The sequence below is a fragment of the Melozone crissalis genome, unplaced genomic scaffold (assembly GCF_028551555.1).
Source record: "Melozone crissalis strain CALT ecotype California unplaced genomic scaffold, PUWL_Pcris_2 ptg000019l_1, whole genome shotgun sequence".
NCBI classification, from domain to species: domain Eukaryota; kingdom Metazoa; phylum Chordata; class Aves; order Passeriformes; family Passerellidae; genus Melozone; species Melozone crissalis.
The window spans coordinates 2,237,546-2,257,203 of record NW_026535797.1 but is presented as its reverse complement, the minus strand read 5'-3'; the positions used below and the strand labels follow the sequence as shown (position 1 = coordinate 2,257,203).

The window sequence follows — 19,658 nt, the reverse complement described above, 5'->3', positions numbered from 1 at the left end:
GCTCCTGCCATCAGCAGTGCCACCTGTCCCTATAAAATATGGCTTTAAAAATTCAATATTTAAGAGCTGATATTTCTCTTGGTAAAAACTTCCAGCGAATTATTCCTCAGCTCCTTCAGTGTTGATGAATTGAGCAGGCAGCCCTTTAAAAATAGAGAATAGCAGGGACTCAGAGCTGTGAATAGCCTGGAGTTCCTTCCTTGCAACCTGACTCAATTATATTGAATTTTTGGTGACTCAGCTCAAATGGTTATGGCTCAAATCATTGAAACTCTCCTGTGGCTCAGGGAGTTGCTCTGGAAATGAAACCATAATTTGCTTTTCTCTTGCTTGTCACCTTGAGGTTCATTCTCTGCCTAGGCTATGATATTCCTTGTCTTTTTTTTTCCTCACAGCTACCTGTGCAAGCATCATAAACCCTGGAATTAAAGCTGCAGTTTGACAGGACACACCCCATCTTGAGAGAGGCAGGAGAAAGGAGATTGGTTTCCTCTGAGTCAGAGAAAATATTTCCTGATCAGCACCTCCTCAACTCTGCCCCCACGGACCCTGACTCAGCCCTGACAGCAACCAAAGAGAAAAATCAGAATATTTGTTATGAACCAGGGGGGCAGCAGAGATCTGCAATCCTTTCTACATAAAATCACCCTCGTTTTTAAATCGTGCTGATGTGAGCATTTCCCCTCTGTTTAAATCAGTTTGCTTCAAGCCAAAAATACAAAAGGAAAGTTTTTAAATGCAAACTTCTCATGCACATCTATTCTTTAATGCTGCAAACACATTCTTGCATGGGGAAAAAATATCTTATGGTGGTTTGCTCAGAGTTCCAGAAGGAGCAGAGATAAGGGAAGAATTGTTCTCCAAAGAACATCCTTTGGATAGTTTAATTTTTATTTTAGATAAATTGCAGATTATATAAAGGAAGTTTATTAGATTAAATATTAAGATGGATTAAATATTAGGATTTATTTAGATTTCTTTATTTAATTATTTATTTAATATTTAATATATTTTTAAAATTCATCTATTATTATTTTAATTATTAATTATTTTTAGTTCATCTATTATATATTTTTATATATAGTATATATATAGTATATATATAGTATATATATAGTATATATATAGTATATATATACTATATATTTTTATATATACTATATATACTATATATTTATATATATTATATAAATATTATATTATTTATTACTTATTATTTTATTATTATTTCCTTTATGTTTATTTATATTTATTATATTACATATTATGATTTATTAAAATATTATTTTAATATTTAGGGGGAATTGAATATTTTTTTAAGTGATTTAATAGATTTAAAGGAGAAGAAGAAAGGAAAGGAAAGGAAAGGAAAGGAAAGGAAAGGAAAGGAAAGGAAAGGAAAGGAAAGGAAAGGAAAGGAAAGGAAAGGAAAGGAAAGGAAAGGAAAGGAAAGGAAAGGAAAGGAAAGGAAAGGTTGAAAAGCTTTATTTCTTGGGGTTTTTTAAACAAATTGTGTGTAATTACCAATAGATTTTTTAAATAAGTTATTGGAATCAGGATGCAGGGAAGGATGAAGGAACCATAAAGTGCCAGCAGGGGAGATCCAAGGTTTGGCTCCCAGGTCAAAGCTCTGAGCTGTGCTCAGCAGCAGCCAGGGAAGTTCAAGGTGAAGCCACTGCAACTGATCCTCAGTGTGCTGCAGCTGCAGTGCTGCACTGCTGGTGGTTTAACAATGTTCTGTTGAAATATTTCATTTAAAACCATCTAAAAATGTTCTACTGAAATCTTTCACTTAAAACCAGATTTCATTTAAAACCATTTAAAGCGTTCTGTTGAGATATTTCATTACAAACTGGCTGCTGCAGGGTGACTTGGCAGGAGGTGCCGCTGTTATTTGGGATTTTCCATGGGCTGACCTTCCTGGTGTGTCCCACAAACCCTGAGATCCTCCTGCATTCCCATTTCCCATCTCTGACTGCACAGGAGCTCAGCTGCTTCAGCCCTCAGCTGCTTTTGGCTCCAAAAAGGTTCCAGAAACTTCCAGGATGTGCAGATCAGCCCATGGGCTCCGCTCAGGATCCAGCCATGTGTTGCCAGTGTTGTCTCTCCCTCTTCTGGGACGGATAAATTGCAATTAAAGCAAATTATAGAATATAAATAATAAAATCCAGGTGTTTTCCTCTGGCACTTTGCAGCCAGCATTAGATGGAAACGGGGATTTGTTTGTGCCTTTGGTCTGGCACAGGGAAATGGGACAAAGCATCGGGATTTTATTGGAGCTGGGTTGAGAAATGCGAAGCTGCACTGATCTGCAAAATGATTGCAACAACTCCTTGGAAAACTTTGGAACTTCTTGGAAGAGAGGGGTGTGAGCAGCACTTTTATGGATCCCTGCCCCTGGGGTGGATTTGCACAATTCCATCTCCTGATTTCTTCTCTCCTGACTATTTTTTTATTAATTTGTTATTTTATTAATAGCCTTTTCTGACTAACTATTTTTTTATTACTTTATTAATAATCTTTTCTGACTATTTTTTTCCCCACAGCACTTTTGAAAGACAAAGCAAACACATTTGAAATTTTGCTTGGATTTCTTGCCATAAAATGCCCAGAATTTCTCAGCTGAGAGCTCCATCCTGAGATGTTTGTGGATGTCTGAGCCCTGACATTGGGGTGGGATCACAGCTGGAATATTGTCCCTCAGACAGGTGGAATGTTGTCACCAACCCCTCAGAGCTCAATCCTCTCACCCCAGCAAGAACTGGGAAAAAATAGGTGAAAAAAAATAGCATTATTTCCAACTGGGAATTAAAAGAAACGGAAAATCCCAAAGGCAGCACACTGGAATCAGCACAAATGTGCAAAATCCTGGTTTAAAGTGATTCTTGCTGCCCTGGATGTGAGTTGTGCCCACTCTGGATTTTTGGAGAAAGGCCTGACGTGCCAGGAAAAGAGGGAATGGCTCCAAACCTCCAGGTTAGCTGGGATTTTGGGAAATGGGAGCAGCCCTTGCTCACATGGCAGGGACAGCCCTGAAATTGCCTTTTCCCAAAGATATTGGGTAAGAAATGATCCAGCAGTAAGATTGGATGGGAAATGAATCCTTCCATGGAAATGCTCCCCAACTCCTCCCATCCTGGCAGGGCAAGGAGAGCAGCAGCTCCCCGAGCATCTGAATCCTTCTCTGTCCTCTTTCTCTCCATTGCCAAGCTGGAAAATCTGTGGTGGCAATGTTTGCAGGCCTTTATGGCAAAATAAAGAGTTTTAAAATGAAATCTTGAAATTATAGAGATATTTCCCCGTTTTTTTTTTTTTTTTTTTTCACTCCCGAAGTCAGTGTCTGCATTTCCCCAAAAAACAGAGCTCCACTAAATCCTTTAGGATCTCTCAGGGTGTCTTTTCTCCATACCCTGAAAGATGCCACAGCTTTAAAATGATGGTTTTTCCTGTTAATATCTTTTAATTTATTCCTGAACAGTGAAATTGAGTGGCCAAGTGCAGTTTATTGAAGGGTGAGGGGCAAAACCCACTCCTGGCGTTTGAAGAAATGGCAATTGCAGCCTTTGCAATATTTTAATTTAAATAAAACGTGGCTTTGAAGCTGCTTTAAGGTGTGGAGTGTTTAGAACAACCCCTTGAGGAGGAGGTGGAGAGAAGAGCAGGCAGGGCAGGCTTTCCCTTATTGGAATTTCTGTAACAATTCTAAAGAGATGCAGGCTTGAACACTTCAATCTCTTCCTACAGACTCCTAATTCTGGATTCCAAATGGAAAAACCTTTGACAAACAGCCCTTTGAAGTCTTTAAATGAACTACTGCTGCAATATCACACAGCCTCATGCTTTTACCCAATTATTCCCACTTTGAAGAGTTTTCCTTGTGTTTTCAGGCTGAGATGTTTTTGCAGCATCAGGAATCCTGGGTCTGTGTCAGGTTTTTGCTGTCCTGCCTCTGATTTCCTGATCTTTTCAGGAATTTTCAATTTTCCTTCCAGTACATCAGCAAAAAGACTGATCCACCCTGCTCTACCAAGGGCATCAGGCTGGAACACCCAAATAAAATGTTGGTGGCCAAATATTGTCTCTTTTCTATCATTTATTTTCTTGATTTTGCCCAATTATCCCTATTTTGAAGAGCTTTTCAGGCTGAGATGTGTTTGCAGCCACAGAAACCCTGGGTTTGTGTCAGTTTTCTGCTGTTCTGCCTCTGATTCTCTGATTTCTGACACAGATATTCACAGATGTTCTGATTTTTTATTTCTTCTTCTGCTGGGTCTTTCTTTACACCTCCCAATTGTCTGACATCCTTTGGAGCGCTTAAATGTTGCCTGCATGGGTGTGGGGCTTTGGAAAATAACACAGAGAATCATTAAGGTAGGGAAAATTTATTATAAATTAATTAATTGATCAATGCTCTGCCTCTGATTTTCTAATTTTTTTGGGGGGAATTTGAGATTTTGATGATATCTTTGAGGTCACTATTTATAAGAATATATAAATATAATTTTAAAAAATTATTTAAGTTTTATTCCTAAATAATTGAAATGCTTTATTAGCATAGTGGAAATCAGCCAGGATTTGATTGAAGCTCTGAAGAATAAAGGGAAATTTCTTACCTTGTATCAAATAATAAGAAACCTTATTTTTCTTCCACTACATCAGCAAGGAGAGCAATTTACTGCCCTGCCACCAAGGTCAGCATGCTGGAATACCCAAAATAAAATGTTGGTGTTCAAATATTGCATTTTCCCTCTCATTTATTCCCTGAGCTTGAAGCAGAGAGTACCAGAGTGCCTGGAACTGCTCTGGGTGAAGTTCCCAGCAATTCTGGTGGGATAAATTCCTTCCAAGGAAGGGATGCAGGGGCTGGGAGCTGTGGGAGGCCCTGCAGCATCTCTGGAAAATTGGAAGCAAAGGTGGAAGTTCTGCCAAGGAGCTGCCACTGCTGAGAGGGGTTGGATTTGTGGTGGAAAGAGAGGAAAAGACACCTGGGCTGGGAGCTGGAGGAAGGAAAGTCCCCGTGGGATATTGGATTACCCCAGAATTGGGATAAATGTGGGATCAGCTGCTCGGTGTTGTGTTATTTTTGCACACTATTTCAGCCTTCCACTTGCTTAAATTTATTGTTTGGTGCAGCTTCTTGTCTTCCTTCTGTCAAGGTCATGGAATTGCTACTAAACGGCTGCAAATCTCAGAGCAGCCTTGTTTGGCACCCTCTCCCCTTCCTCAGCACAGAAATTCCCTCCAGACCTTGTCTGAAATTGGGTTTCAAGGCATTTCATCCCTCAGATCCCCACTCGTGGGTTCAAATGTGGATTTCTGGCTGCAGCTCTGTGTCAGGGTGTTGGAGAGTTTAGTTCAAGCATGGCTTAAAGAAAAAGGCCATGAAGACATACAATTGAGAGAAAAGTAAAAGGTAGAAGTAAAGCAGTTCCTAAAGCAGTTCCCAGGCTTGATTTTATAAATAATAAGGTTCTCAGACAGTCTCCTCATAACAAGCAAAGCACTCTGTCTGGGAAAAGCTGGCTCCCTGGGAACAGATATGGACGTTTTGGGAAACTCTCATGTCACAGTGGGAACGTTGGTTCTGTGTTTAATAAACAATTGTAGGTGTTGTAAAACAAAAGGAGTGGTTAGAGTTTTCTCTGTTAGCCTATCGTGAGCTTGGATTTTGCAATCTGCATGAAGTTAATGAACGCTGTTGTATAAAGTGACTGATTGATCAATAAATCGGAGTTCGATGCATCAATCGGATGGTCGCTTCTCCCCTTCACTTCAATATCAGGGAGCAGCACCCTGGGTTGTTTTCCTGCAGACAACAAAGAATCAGCCTCAGGCTGTTGGCTCCAGCTCCTGGATGGGTCCTGGAAAACACAAATGGCACAAACCTGGCTTGGAGCACCCTGGATGGGCTGGGAGGATGCAGAGCTGGGGACTAACGAGGCTAAATTATCAATAAAATCATCAATTATGGACGTGACTGGGGAAGGTTGGATGGTCTTTTTACAGCTTTATTCCACAATTGCACAGTTTATTTATATATTATTTAGATGTTCTTCTCTCCAGCAAATCCCTTCACGCCAAATAATGTATTAAAACCTTTATTGTACAACTTGGCTTCCCATATCTGCCTCGTGACTAATTAATTTTGGGACCACACAGCCTAATAGGATCTTTAATTCCTGCACTAACAGAAAATGTGGTCATTTTGTCCAACACATATAATAATTCTATTTATTTTATCTCCTGGCTATAAGCACTCATTTAAATTAATATCCAGCTCCTTGCAAGTGGTTCTCAGTGAGAAAATCGCTGAGTTGCAGCCATTTATCTGCAAAAATGTTCATTAAAATCCAGCTCCTCCCTGGTGCTGTGCCCTGCCACGTGTGCTCACGGGATTCCAGCCCCACTAAATTGCTGTTTCCTTGTCAACACGATGCCAAAGGGGTGCAATTAGGCCCTGATGAAGTTTCCTGCAGAAGACACAAACATTCACAGATGTTCTGATTTTTATTTTCTTCTGCTGGGTCTTTCTTTACACCTCACAATTGTCTGACATCCTTTGGAGCACCTAAATGTTGGCTACGTGGGTGTGGGGGTTTGGAAAATAATACAGAGAATAATTAAGGTAGAGAAAATTTATTAAAATTGCTTGGATCTCTCCTGGAGGAGGGATTTCTCCTCCTGGGATGCTCTTCTTGCTCTGGGATGTCCTTTGGAAAAGTTAAATATTATGTTCATGGCCATTGAGGGGTTTGAAAGTAATCCAGGATTTGCTGAAGGTTAGGAAAGACTTTTAGGATCACTTGGATCTCTCCTGGAGGAGGGATTTCTCCTGCTGGGATGCTCCTCTTGCTCTGGGACATCTTGTGAAAAACTTAAATATGATGTGTATTGATATGGGGGAGATTAAAAGTAAAATATAGAAACATTGAGGTGAGGAAAGAATTTTAGGTTTGCTTGGATCTTTTCTGGAGGAGGGATTTCTCCTGCTGGGATGCTCTTATTGCTCTGGGACATCTTGTGGAGAACTTAAACACAGTGTGCATTGATATGGGGGAGGTTGAAAGTAAAATATAGAAACATTAAGGCTGGGAAAGACTTTTTAAGTTTGCTTGGATCTTTCTTCTCCTGCTGGGATGCTCTTCTTGGTCTGAGACATCTTCTGGAAAACTTCATATAGTTTATACAATAGTATATATAGTTTATATACAGTATAATATAGTGTGCATTGATATGGGAGAGGTTGAAAGTAAAATATAAAAACATTAAGGTTGGGAAAGACTTTTAGGATCTCTCCTGGAGGAGGGATTTCTCCTGCTGGGATGCTCTTCTTGCTCTGGGACATCATTTGGAAAGCTTAAACACAGCGTGCATGGCTATTGGGGCTTGAAAGTAATCCAGAATTTGCTTAATTTTAGGAAAGACTTTTAGGATCTCTCCTGGAGCAGGGATTTCTCCGGCCGGGATGCTCTTCTTGCTCTGGGACACCTTGTGGAAAACTTAAATATGTGCATGGCTATGGGGGTGTCTGGAAGTAACGCAGAGAATCATTGGGTAAGACTTTTCAGATCCCTCCTGGAGCCGGGATTTCTCCTGCTGGGAGGCTCCCGTGGTTCTGGGAAAGGTGTGTGGCAGGGACTGGAGCCAAGATGTGCCTTGAGCTCCCGACTCCCGCAAATCCCCTCCTCCCTGCCTGCCCTACTTTCCCACCTGCCGCTGCTATTCCGGGTGTCCCGTCCCGCTCGCTGTCCCTGGCAGGGGACACGGGCACCGCCGGCCCCAGGGGCAGCGACACATCCCGGGCGGGCTGGGCAGCGAGGGGCAGAGCGTGCGGGGCGTCCCGAGCGCAGGGGACATCGCGGCATGGATGGGGACACGGGCAGGTGCGGCATCTCCGGGAGGAGCTCGGGAGGGAGCCGGGCGCTCGCGGCACAGTCTGTGCGTGCGGCGGGGCTGCTGTGGCAGGGACGCGGTGGCGGTGACACGGCTGGGGTGGCGGTGTCGCTGTCGCCGTCGCTGTCGCCGACAGAGCCCCAAGGCCGCGTCCCCGCGGGGCCGCTCCCGCTGCAGTGCGCTCCGTGTCCGCCAGGCGGCGCGGCGGGCGGCGCGGCCCGGGCTGAGCGCGGGCTCGGCCGGGCTGGGGCTCGGCAGCGGCGGCGGCAGCGGGAGGAGGCGGCGGCCAAAGGGAAATTTCCTGCCGGGAGCCGCCGCCCCGGCCCACAGCGCCTGCCCGGCCGGCCCGGCCGCGCCGCCAGCGGCCCGCGGAGCCGCCGCAGCCGCGCAGGTGAGCGAGGGGCGAGGGCGGAGGGAGCGAGGGAGGGAAGGAGGGAGGGAGCGGGGATGCCGCCGCCCGCAGGTGCCGGCAGCGGCCGGGCGGCTCCGAGCCGGGCACGGACGGGGAGAGCTCGGAGCTGCCCGGGGCCGGCCCTGGGCACCAGCGGCATCCCGGCAGCGCGGGCGGAGCGGCGGCCGCGGCTCCGGCGGGGCTGGGACCGCGCGGCGCCCGGAGATGCGGGACGTGCCGGCAGCGCCAAGGGCACGGCCGGCTCCCCGCGCATCCCTGGGCATCCCTGAATATCCCTGGGCATCCTTGTCCCTGGGCATCCCTGGATATCACTTGGCATCCCTGGACATCCCCGCGCATCCCTGAATATCCCTGGCTATCCTTGGACATCCCTGGGCATCTCTTCTTTTCCCTGGGCATCCCCGGACATCGCTGGCTATCCCTGGCGATCCCCGCGCATCCCCCCAGGTGTGCTCCCCGGGCCCTGCCCCGCTCCCGGGATGGGGCTGGCCCCTGAGCTGCGCCTTTAAAAGCGATTTTCTGCCCTCGGTTCCCACCCAGCCCCTCCTGGAGTGAGCGGGGCCGCGTTCAGGTGAGCGGGACCGGTGGCTGCAGAGGAACTCTTGTGGTCTCCCACGCTCAAAGCTGGTGTTGTTTAAACTCCCTCTATTTCCATCTGTTCTATTTTTTAGTTGGCTTTCACGTGGCTTTTCACTGCTTCCCATTACGGGATTTTATTTTTCCCTTTACTCGCGGCATTGTGGAAAGGGTTAACGGGTATTTGCTGTGGGATGGAACCGTGTTTGCTGATTGTGCAAGGCTGTCTCCTGCGTTTCTCCCAATTTTTCAGGGAGGTTCCTCTCCATGTGGCTTATTTCCATATCGTGAAGTGATTTTCTGTGTGTTCAGCTGTGTAGCTGTCTGTGTCTGATTTGGATGGGGTAGACACTGCTGAGCTGAAAGAAAAGGCAGTGCTTATCGAGCTTTTCATTTTTGAGGTTTTTTTTTTTTTCCCCTTAGATGTTATAATCCGTGGAAAGTAGAAATAAGGATGCAGAGAATTGAAAAAAAAAATTTTAAAGTGAGTTACAGTTGTACCTTCTGTCCGTGCTGCGTTTGGAGCTTGTAAATAAATAAATAAATAAAGTAACTTCTGATGGAAACTAATGACATTCAGCTGGAAGCTGGGCGTAGTTTAGAAGAGATTTAAATGTGGATAAAATGCACTTTCCTCATGCTCGAGGGATGTTATCCCCCACCTGGAGTTAAGGGGGGTAAATGAAACCAGTTAAGCTTAGAGTGGGAAATTTTAGGTGGTTTGGGGAGACCTGCTTGGTCTTAATCAGGTGGAATTTGGGCTTGGAATAAGGGGGGTAACGAGGCGTTTATGGGGCAGTCTGTGGGGTTTGGGGGGTGGCACTGGGGAGAGCAGGGATGGAGTGGGACAAGCAGGCTGAGGTCCCCAGGAGGAGGGGACAGTGCTGGTGTGGATGCAGAATCACCTGCGGGGTGATGGATGCTCCCAGCACAGCCAGTTCAGCTGAAAACATTGCTTTTCTCAAGTGCCAGGACGAGCTGAAATGTGCGGAGGGAGCTCAGAAATGTGCGAGAAGAAGGGAAAGAAAAGAATGTGAGAAACAAAATGGTGTGGGCGTAGTGTTTGGTGTGTTTGCTGTGCTCCCAAGGAAAGGGATCGCTGTGCTCCGTGTTCCTGAAATGCAGGGATTCTCCCAGGCACTGAGCAAAACTGAATTATTGCTTTGAAAGCTTTGCTGGCACCTTTAATAATCCCAGACTTCTTGCTGTACCTAAAGCAGGGTGCTGGGGCTGGTTGGGCTGCAGGATTTCTCCTCGGGTGCTACATGGGGAATTTTAGCACATTTTAGCACATTTGGGTCCTGTGTGTTTGTATTTTGAATTTTTTCTGGTTTTCTGCCTCACATGTTTATAGTTATTTATCTGTTAACAAACTCAGCCGAGGTTTTTCATCTCTGAGTAAGGGCTGGCTTTTCATAGAGAGTTGTCTGGAATGCCTGAATTTTTTTAATCTTATTCTCCTTCCCTCGCCCTCCATGGCATTCCCAGCTCCTGCCTGGTGTCAGGAGTATGCTGTGTGGGCTGAAATCATGGGAAGATGGAAAAGGATTCAATATCTCTGTGAAACCCCCCTGTCCCACACAGGTGGGGCTGGGGCAGAGCTGCTCCTTGCCTTGCCCAGAGTGGGCTCTGCACCTTCTCAGGAAGGTGGAAAGGATTTTGGAGTTTGTTGGGTTTCTGGAGCTGCTGGTGTCATGGCCAAAGCTGCAGAGCTCTGTTATTAACTGAGTGGGGTTTCTGGAGCTCTGTTATTAACTGGGCTGGTTTCAGTGTGTGATCCAGCAGGGCTCTGGCTGCTGGCTGGGTGACCTTTCTCTCACTCATTTAAGAGGTTTTGTGAAGAAAAACGAGTGGACGGGGCTTGACAAACTGCCAGGAGTGTGAAATAGAGCTGGAGGAAGTCAGAGAGATCGTGCCCTGTCACAGATGTCCTTGGTGCTTTCTGAGAGCCAGATCCACATGTTACACACACACAGAAGGGTTTGGCTTGGAAGGGACCTCAAATCCCTCCAGTGCCACCCCTGCCATGGCAGGGACACCTCCCACTGTCCCAGGGGCTCCAGCCTGGCCTTGGCACTGCCAGGGATCCAGGGACAGCCACACTGCTCTGGGCACCTGTGCCAGGGCCTGCCCACCCTCCCAGGGAACAATTCCTTCCCAATATCCCAGCTAAATGTCCCCTCCTTCAGTTTAAAGCCTTTCCCCCTTGTCCTGTCACTCCAAGCCCTTATCAAAAGCCCCTCTCCAGCTCTTGTTATCAGCAGAGTGTTCATGTTCTTCATGCCTGGTGGTGCCAGGAAAATTTGTTCAAGGTTTTGGAGCAGTGGAAAATAAAGAAGAGCAAGCATGGAATGCTGTGGAGGAGGAAAAGCAGGGAGATCCCAAGGAGAAATGAATTGTTTGTCGTGCTGCTGGGAGCACACAGAGCCCTTGCTGGAGGAGTGGGAGCTTGTGCAGGAAAATGGTTCAATTCTGGGGAACCTGAGGGTTGTGCTGCTCCCTCCTGGGAATGATGGTGGCATTTTGTGAATGTGATGTTGTGTTTCAGTCTCTTGTTTCCAAAATATTCCTCAGCGTGGATTTATGGCAGGGCTGGAGATCCCCTGTGTGGTGTCATCAGTGAATGGTGATGTTTTGGTGGAGAAAAGCTTCCTTTAAATGGGCTGTAAAGTGAATTATTTTGCATCTGGACATGCAATGAGCATTTCTCAGGAGAAGAGGCTGGAAACAGATGTTTTGGGTAGGAGCTGCAATTCCATCCTTATTGCAGGGGGCTGCCAGAAAGGGACCACATTTCCTTTATAAACAGCACAATGGGGTTGGCTTTGCTGAATCAGACTCCAGCTCTGGCACTTGCTCCTCATCCAGCACCCCTGGGGAGGCTGAAATTTATCTGGGGGGGGAGGCTGCAGGTTTTTTCTGGGGGGAGGCGGCATTTTTCCTAGGAAGGCTGCAGGTTTTTTGGGGGGGAGGCTGCAGGTTTTTTGGGGGGGAGGCTGTGGATTTTTTGGGGAGGAAGCTGTGGATTTTTTGGGGAGGAAGCTGTGGATTTTTTGGGGAGGAAGCTGTGGATTTTTTGGGGTGGAGGCTGCATTTTTCCTGGAGAGAGGCTGCAGGGTTTTTTGTTGGGAGGCCACAATTTTCCCTAGGGGAGGCTGCAGGTTTTTTTCAGGGAGGCTGCAGTTTTATTGGGGGAGGCTGCATTTTTCCCTGGGAGCCTTCAGATTTTTTGGGGGGGAGGACGCAAATTTTTTGGGGGGAGGGTGAGGCTGCAGTTTATTTTGGAAGGTGACGCTGCAGATTTTTGGGGGAGGTTGCATTTTGCCTGGGGAGAGGCTGCAGGTTTTTTTAGGGGGAGGCTGAAGTTTTCTGGGGGAAAGCGGGCTGCAGTTTTTCTGGGGGAGGCTGCATTTTTCCCAGGGAGAGGCCCCAGGTATTTTGGGGTGGAGGCTGCAGTTTTTTGCAGGAGGCTGCATTTTTCCCAGGGAGCCTGCAGTTTTTTGGAGGAGGAGGCTGCAGTTTTTGAAGGAGGCTGCACTTTTCCATCATCCCTGCAGGCTGGGCAGCAGCAGCAGAGCAGGCAGAGCTGGGGGATGCTGTTTGCGTGGCCGCAGCGAGCACCTCTCTGCTCCTTGCTGGGCATTTCATTATTGATCTCCTGCTGCAATATTAATGGCAGAAAATCCCTCTGCAAGCTGCAATCTCGTTCTGTGCCCAGCATGGGAAGTGCTGAGAATTGGCTCCATGAATTATGAAGGAGTTTGGAGTTGTGTGGTCTTGGTGGAGCATTTATGGCTCCCCTGGATGTGCCTGTGGTGTTCTGGGCTCAGAGCTGGCTCAGGGAATGATTTGGGCGTTGCTTGAGCTGATTTGTGATGTGATGCAGCAGAATTTGGGCTGAATGAGGAGTGCATGCTCTGTGCAGGATTTCTGCATCTTTTTCAACTCTAACCTTGTGGTTTTCAGTCATTGTGCCTTTCTGCACAGGCTTTCATCCTGGTGTTGTTTTTGTCCTGTCTGATCTGAATTGCACAATCCCAAATGCTCTAAGTGTTAATAGTAAAATAAAAAAAAACCCTGCCTGTATTTATTCCAAACTTCTTGCTGAAATGTTGATATCTCTTCAGGTGTGTTGTACAAATACATTTAAATACTTGTGTAAGCCAGAGCTGCAATGAGACACTGAGAAGGCAGCGATTAGGAGGAGCTCAGCAGCAGCAGCATTCTGTAGGAGTGTTTGTACAGGATTTAATTTTGAGTTATTCACATCATGGAGTGTATTTTTAAGGCACGTTCAGCAGACTTGCTGCAGGAATAATAATAATAATAATAATAATAATAATAATAATAATAATAATTCCTGATATCCCTCTGCCTGCCCAAACCCTCTGTGTTTCCTGCAGAGGATGCCTCACCAGTGACATCCCCTGCCCCAAAAATGCCCTTTCCCCTTTGGCTGCTGGCACTGACTCAGTGCTGAACTGGCAAAGTCAGATCTGCTCACAGAGCTCTGCCTGTGTCCAAAGGTGTTTCCTGGCTGAGGGGAGGAATGAAACTGGGGAGAAATGTGCAGGATTAGTTTGTTGCTTGCAGTGGTGGTGGATTGTCACTGGGAAATGTACAACAACTCACTTCTGGGTTTTCTATCACTTTTATCCCCTCTGTAAAAAGGAAAAAGTGCTCAGTCCTGAAAAGTTGTCTTAGCTGAGATTTCTTTTTTCTAATGTACGGCAAGAGTTTTTTTGGTAAGAATGAGAGGTCTGACAAAAACACAACTGTAAATCAGGCAGAAGTGAGATGAGACATAAACTAAAAAAAATATCTGAGCGATAGCAGTGACAATTCTGGGGTTTCTGTCTTGGGAGGAGGCAGCTCTTTCCCACAGGGGCGTGAGGATGCCCCAGCAGCTGGAAGGAGCTGTGCCAAGGGCAGCTGTTCCTGCAGATAACACACAAACAGGGATGCAGCAGCAAGAATCGGGGAGAATGAGGGCTTGGGAAGGCTTTGGTTTAGTAGGACAATGAATTTTAAAGAGAGCAAATAACAGATTTGCAAGGGAAGAAGTGAAAAGTGTGTTACTCATGTCACTTCTAAGAGATCAAGGGACAATAATCAGGGCAGCTGGAGGATAAACCTCTAACATTGTAGGTTTTGTTGCTGTGGAGAAAATAATTTAGAATGGAATACCCAACTGCGCCTCCATGGCAAGATCTCACCCTCCTGAGCTCCATCAATTCCAGGTTTGCTGCTGGTTGGGAGTTCCCTTAATTGCTGTGGGTTTGAGTTTTCTTCCCTTCCACCAAAATCCATCTCTTTCCCCTGGAATAAATTCTGGAGGGAACTGTGGTTCATCCCAGAGGCCCCTGGAGACCTGCAGAGCAATTTTGGTTGAGCCAGACTGGGATGAGCTGGGAACTCCGTGGTTCCAAACCCCCCTTTCCTGCACAGCAATGAGTGTGGGGGTTCAGTGCTGGTTAATAATTCATGTACTCACATTTTGTTGTGAGGTAGGATTAGGGGAAAGGCAAAGTAGGCTCAGAATTTTAAAAGATCATAAAGAAAATATTATTAGCAATAATTAAAAGAAAGTAATTCAAATTAGAACAAAACTTCCAGAACACTTTTCTTCCCCCCACAACTTTTTTCTTTCTCGCTGACAATGTAAGGAAACAAAACGTTAGTCAGTTTATTACTTCTAGAATAGTCTTTCTTTTGTTTTCTGAGGGAGAGAAGTTCTTATTAATGTTATGGAGATGTCTCTATAAGAAAAACCAGTTCTCTCCTGGCTCTTATGAACAGCAGCCACCCAGGGAAATTTGTAATCCTGAAATCTCTTATCTTCTGCAAGGCTGCGGGGTGATTGGGTTGGGGTGAGGATGTGGGTTGGTTGTGAGGATTGGGATGAAGTGCTTGACTTTGGGTCGGTTTTAAGAGTTGATGCTTCCCTGTCTGAGGTCCAGAACCCCACAGGTGCCCCAGGGGCTGCTGCTGTCCTGTCTGTGAGTTCCCAAAGGTGGGACCAAGCTCCATGAGCTTCGCACCACGCCTGCTTTGATCTTGGCGTTTGCTCCTGTCATTTCTTACCTCCCTTGGTTCTTTGGATGGAATTTTTTTGTCCAAAATAAAGTCTAACTCTGGTAAATGAAAGGCAGGCTGATCACAACTTGAAGGCAACGATGAAAATTCCTGTTTGCAGGCTCTCTGGTTTGCAGGATATTTGATACAGGAGCTGTAAATATTTCTTTAGCAAGAGCTGTAATTCCTCAGCTGCAGTTTTCACTCCTAACCCTTCCCTCACCCTGTGCACTGTTTCTTTTGCTAAATTCCGTCCTGATTGTCTTTTGCCCTTTAATCTTGTCATCTCTGCTGGTTGTCCTTGGAGGATTTATTTTCCTTTGCATTCCCAGTGTTGGTTTCTGCTGGAATATTCTGTGCATTGCTGGAGCTGCAGTGCTGGGCCTTCCCTGAGCAGTAAAATCCTGATTTAAACAAGCCATAAATCATGCTTGCACCTCATGTTCTGTGGGTTTAGCTGTCTCAGGGACTGAGTCTGATTAATTTAAATTTGGGTTTCATGAATGTCTTCAATCATGCTGCAGAATGTCACTTAAAACATTTAATTATTCAATGATATTAATTGATCTGCAGCCTGTCTTTGTACTAATCTGATACAACAAAGTTTGCAAATTGCTGCTGAGAGCAGGATGGTGTGGAACAGCTTTAGGATGGCAGCAGCAAAGCCTTTGTGTAACCATGTTAAGATGATAGATGCTTTCCCTGTTAAACACAAGCCTGAGTTTAAATGGGTTCACGTTATCATTTTGTTTGCAGATGTCAAAAGCTCATTAATTTTAAGTCAAACTCCCCACCTTGCTGCTTCAGATTGCTTTAAAATTACACGTGTGCTGATCAATCTTGAAAAGCCCAAATTAAAAACTCAGCTGAGGGCACATTTCAAGGCCACAGATCCAGCACTTAATTCTAATGTGTTTTCCACAGGCAAACCTCCCACTCCAGCACTGGTTCCTGGCAGAAGTGGGGGGAGAGGAAGTTGTAGAGACTTAAATATTTCTGGGAAGGCAGAGAGGAAAGGAAAAGGTGGAAACAGGGAACTATATTTAAATAATGACCTATTTACATTACAGAGTTTGAACTATTAGAAGTAGACTTAGGAGCTTGTGGTGTTGAGATAATTTCTGTCATAATGGGGCATTTTTCAAGCAGGACCCTCAAATCCTGGGGTCAGTTTTGGGCCCCTCAAGACGGGATCTCTGACTGCGAACTGCCCAAGTTATTTATCAGTTTTGTGCATGTGTAACTCGAGCTGTAATTTGTCCTGAAGAAGTTCCAGAGCTGCTGCACTGCATCAAACTATTTACCCTTGAAATGTAGCCTCATTTACCAGAACTTCCCGAGGAAGAAACTTGAATAATTTCCTTGGAAAATCCTTGGAGCCCTTTCTGTGTGAGCAGAGCTGCACGTTCCTGTTTTCAGAGTTAATCCCTGCAGGTTGCTGCTGCTGCCCGGGCTCTTCCAGGGCAGTTTTGCTCTGTGCACTTTTCCTGGGATGGGATTTGAGGCTGGCCAGGCCATCCCTGAGGGGTTTTCCCCTCATTCCAAGGGCTGCAGTGGGAGCTGTCATGGGAAGCAGCTCTGGGGCGTGGGAAAGGAGCAGAGCAGGAGCTGTCCTGGCAGAGAGCGTCTGCAGAGCTGTGCCCAGCTGTGCAGGGCTGGGGGAGGGACACACCAATTTTCAGCCAGAAATGCAGCCACAGCTGGGCATTATTTTGTTTCAGAAGTGTGGTAAATGGTTTTTAACAATTTTGAATTTTTCCTGAATTTAGATGTATTTGAAATTCAAATTCAGTGCCTTCTATCACTCTCCTGAAGCTGAGCATAAACTCATGTCTTGGGCTGTTTTGTGTCCATCCAGCAGTGCTTTGGATACTTTAACCATCTTAAATGACCTTTTTATTATTCAAAGATATTTGATTTACTCTCTCTGATGGGGGAAAGGAGTTTAGGAGATAAACTGGTAGAGTTTCAGTGTTGGGTAATGTCCATTTCCCATATTTATGTCTACACAAAGAAATTGACTCTTACCACCAAAAGAAAGGAATCAAAGCCAACAGAGCAAGACAAAATACAGGAAAATGTTTTTAAGGTGTGATATCTGTACAAATAACAATGGTTACAGAAAGTCCTTGGATGGTTTGAGTGGGAACAAAGCAAGGTAGGATTTGGGGGTTTGATTAGCAGTGAAACCTCAGCCAGTTGGGTTTCAGTGACTTTGTGGGGGAGCAGAGGTTTTGGGAAAGGCAGGATGGGGACAAGCAGGAATTGAAGTGAGTGGGGATGAAAATCCCACCTGAAGGACAAGGTTTGGAGGATCCATCTCTGCTCCTCCCTTCCCAGCTCCAGGGAGGAATTCAGAGCTGGTGAGGGCGATGGGCTTTGAATTTCTGCTGGGAATAATCAGACCCTGAGCACAGAACACACCTTGCACGTGTGACTCTATGTGCATAAAAGACTTTGCCATAAAAATTGATTTTCAGAGCAAGATCTGCCCTCATTTTTTAATGACTTGAGTGAGGCTGAGTTGTAGCTTTCACTTAGTTAAGCTCATTTCCCACCTGCTTTTCATTTTGAGACCCACCATGGCTTTGGTGATGGTTGTTGAGTTGCTTTGATGTGTGAGGATGAAAAAGAAAAAGGGGAGATTTTTGGAGAAAATGTGAAACAAAAAAGTGGATTTTTAGAGAAAGTATGCAACAAAAAAAATGGCGGATTTATGGAGAAAACGTGAAATAAAAAAGGTGGATTTTTGGAGAAAATATGAAACTAAAAAGATGGATTTTTGGAGAAGATATGAAACTAAAAAGATGGATTTTAGGGAAAATATTGTATTTCTCTTGAACTTTTCTCCCCAAGGTGATGCCAGCCCTTTGTTGACGCCCAGTGGGCTGCTGCCTGAGGACCACAAACACCAATTGTTTGGGGGAGCATGACTGGCTCTGGCACTGAACACTGCAGCCATTCATGGGCGCTGCCTCGGGGCTCACAGGAACCTTTATCCCTGCAGGGAAACTGGAATTTTCCTCAGGACAGAAGCAACAAAGCCCAAGGGGGAAATGAGCCCATTCAGCAGGGACTTGTTCCATCCTGGGAAGGGCAGGGCAGGAGCATAGGGATGTCCCCTCTTCCCTAGACCAAGGCAGGTGATGACATTTCTTGGATTTTGGGTTGTGTTTTATGGATTTGAGGTTTATTTTTTTACTTAATCTCAGTATTTCAGGAGGGCATGATGCTTTTTTTTTAAATTTTGTGTAGTATTGGTGTTTTTATTATAGTTATATATATAACTATTATGTTATTGTTGTTATATACTATAGTTATATATTACATTATAGCTATTGTATATTATAGCTATTGTATATTATAGCTATTGTATATTATAGCTATTGTATATTATAGTAGTTATACATAATATAGTTGTTATTATATATTATAGTTATTATAATTTTATATAGGTCTGCATGCATTGATGAATTGTGTCTGTGCAATGTAAACATGGCAAAATAATGCGATTTCAGGCAGAAAAGGAACTTTTCAAGCTGCTTTCAGCCCCTCAGATCAATAATTAGAGTGATGCAGCTTAGCAGTATCACAGGCAGCAATGCATTTGCAGAATTGGTGGCATCAGGGATTTGCTGCTTAGGGGTTTGCAGCAGGAGCTAATAAATATCAAAGGTATTAAAGAGATTCTGTTAATTTGCAAGGCTGAAAACACTCAGAAACCACAGAGGCATTTGTGTAATTTCCAGCTCTGTGTTTAAGAACTCCCATGAGGACCTCTTAAAACCACCAGGTGTTTTCTGGCTTTTTAAGTCTCCCTGGAAACATCTAAACAATTGCATCATGTCGTTGCTCTTTGATCAGAGCATTTGAAAGCTGTAACTCTTGTCTAATTGCAACACGGGATGTTTTGCAATAGGAATTTGGGAAATAACGGCTCCTTAAAATAGCTTCAAGCCTGAGGCATGGTAAATGCAGAGTTCATTCTGCTTGTATCAGGATAGTAAATAGCGGCAGTCGGTAATTGTTGTAGTAAAATGAATTTTGGGGTCTTTGGGGCAGTAGTGTTGGTGTGTTTCTTTACTTGGATTTTTTGAAATTTATTTTAATTATGATCAAATTTAAATAATTGAGCAAGATTTGTGTTTATGGCAGCAATGCCCTGGTGTTGTTGGGTCCCAAAAAGAGGATTTCTCTGTGCAGAATCCCCACAGCCCATTTTGTTTGTTCCTGGATTCCTTGAGAGCTTTTTATTTGTCTCATTTTTCCCAAATTGTGCAAGCAGGTATTAAACACAGTTCTGCTGATGTGGCTTTCTGTAGGAAACAAGGCATCCCCTGTTTATAAATTTCTGGAATGCTAAAATCATCTGTGTGCTTTGTTTCCAAGCAAACAAAGTCTAGACAATGGAGAAAGGATATTGTTATAGGGCCTCTGGGATGCTCCCACTGCATTTTATTTTTAAATAGCCTTTAATATATCTGACCTGATGCCCTGGGCAGGATAAGAAAATTCCAAGTGGATCACTAGCTTTCCTTATTTTGGGGATTTTCCTTATTTTGGGAGTGTTGAGTGTTTGTCCATGAGCTTTTGGCCAGGTAGGATCAAGTGTTTAAAACCTCTTTCAGACCTTCCACTTGGATCTGAATGGATGAGGAATCTTCAAAATCCTGGATCCTGGAGGGGCCTAAAATTATATCCT

At 44.9% G+C, this 19,658-nt stretch overlaps 1 protein-coding gene across 2 annotated transcripts in view; it reads left to right on the top strand.

Annotated features, from left to right (window-relative positions):
• The first annotated feature begins 8,239 nt into the window (after positions 1–8,239).
• Positions 8,240–19,658, top strand: part of PTPRE (protein tyrosine phosphatase receptor type E) — a 91,117-nt gene continuing 79,698 nt past the window's right edge. The window contains exon 1 of one of the 2 annotated variants that reach the window (XM_054276816.1): positions 8,240–8,284. The gene's annotated coding sequence lies outside the window, so the exon portion shown is untranslated. Of the gene's footprint in view, positions 8,285–8,806; positions 8,877–19,658 lie in introns of those variants that run through there. The other variant, XM_054276817.1, reaches the window with a different exon arrangement.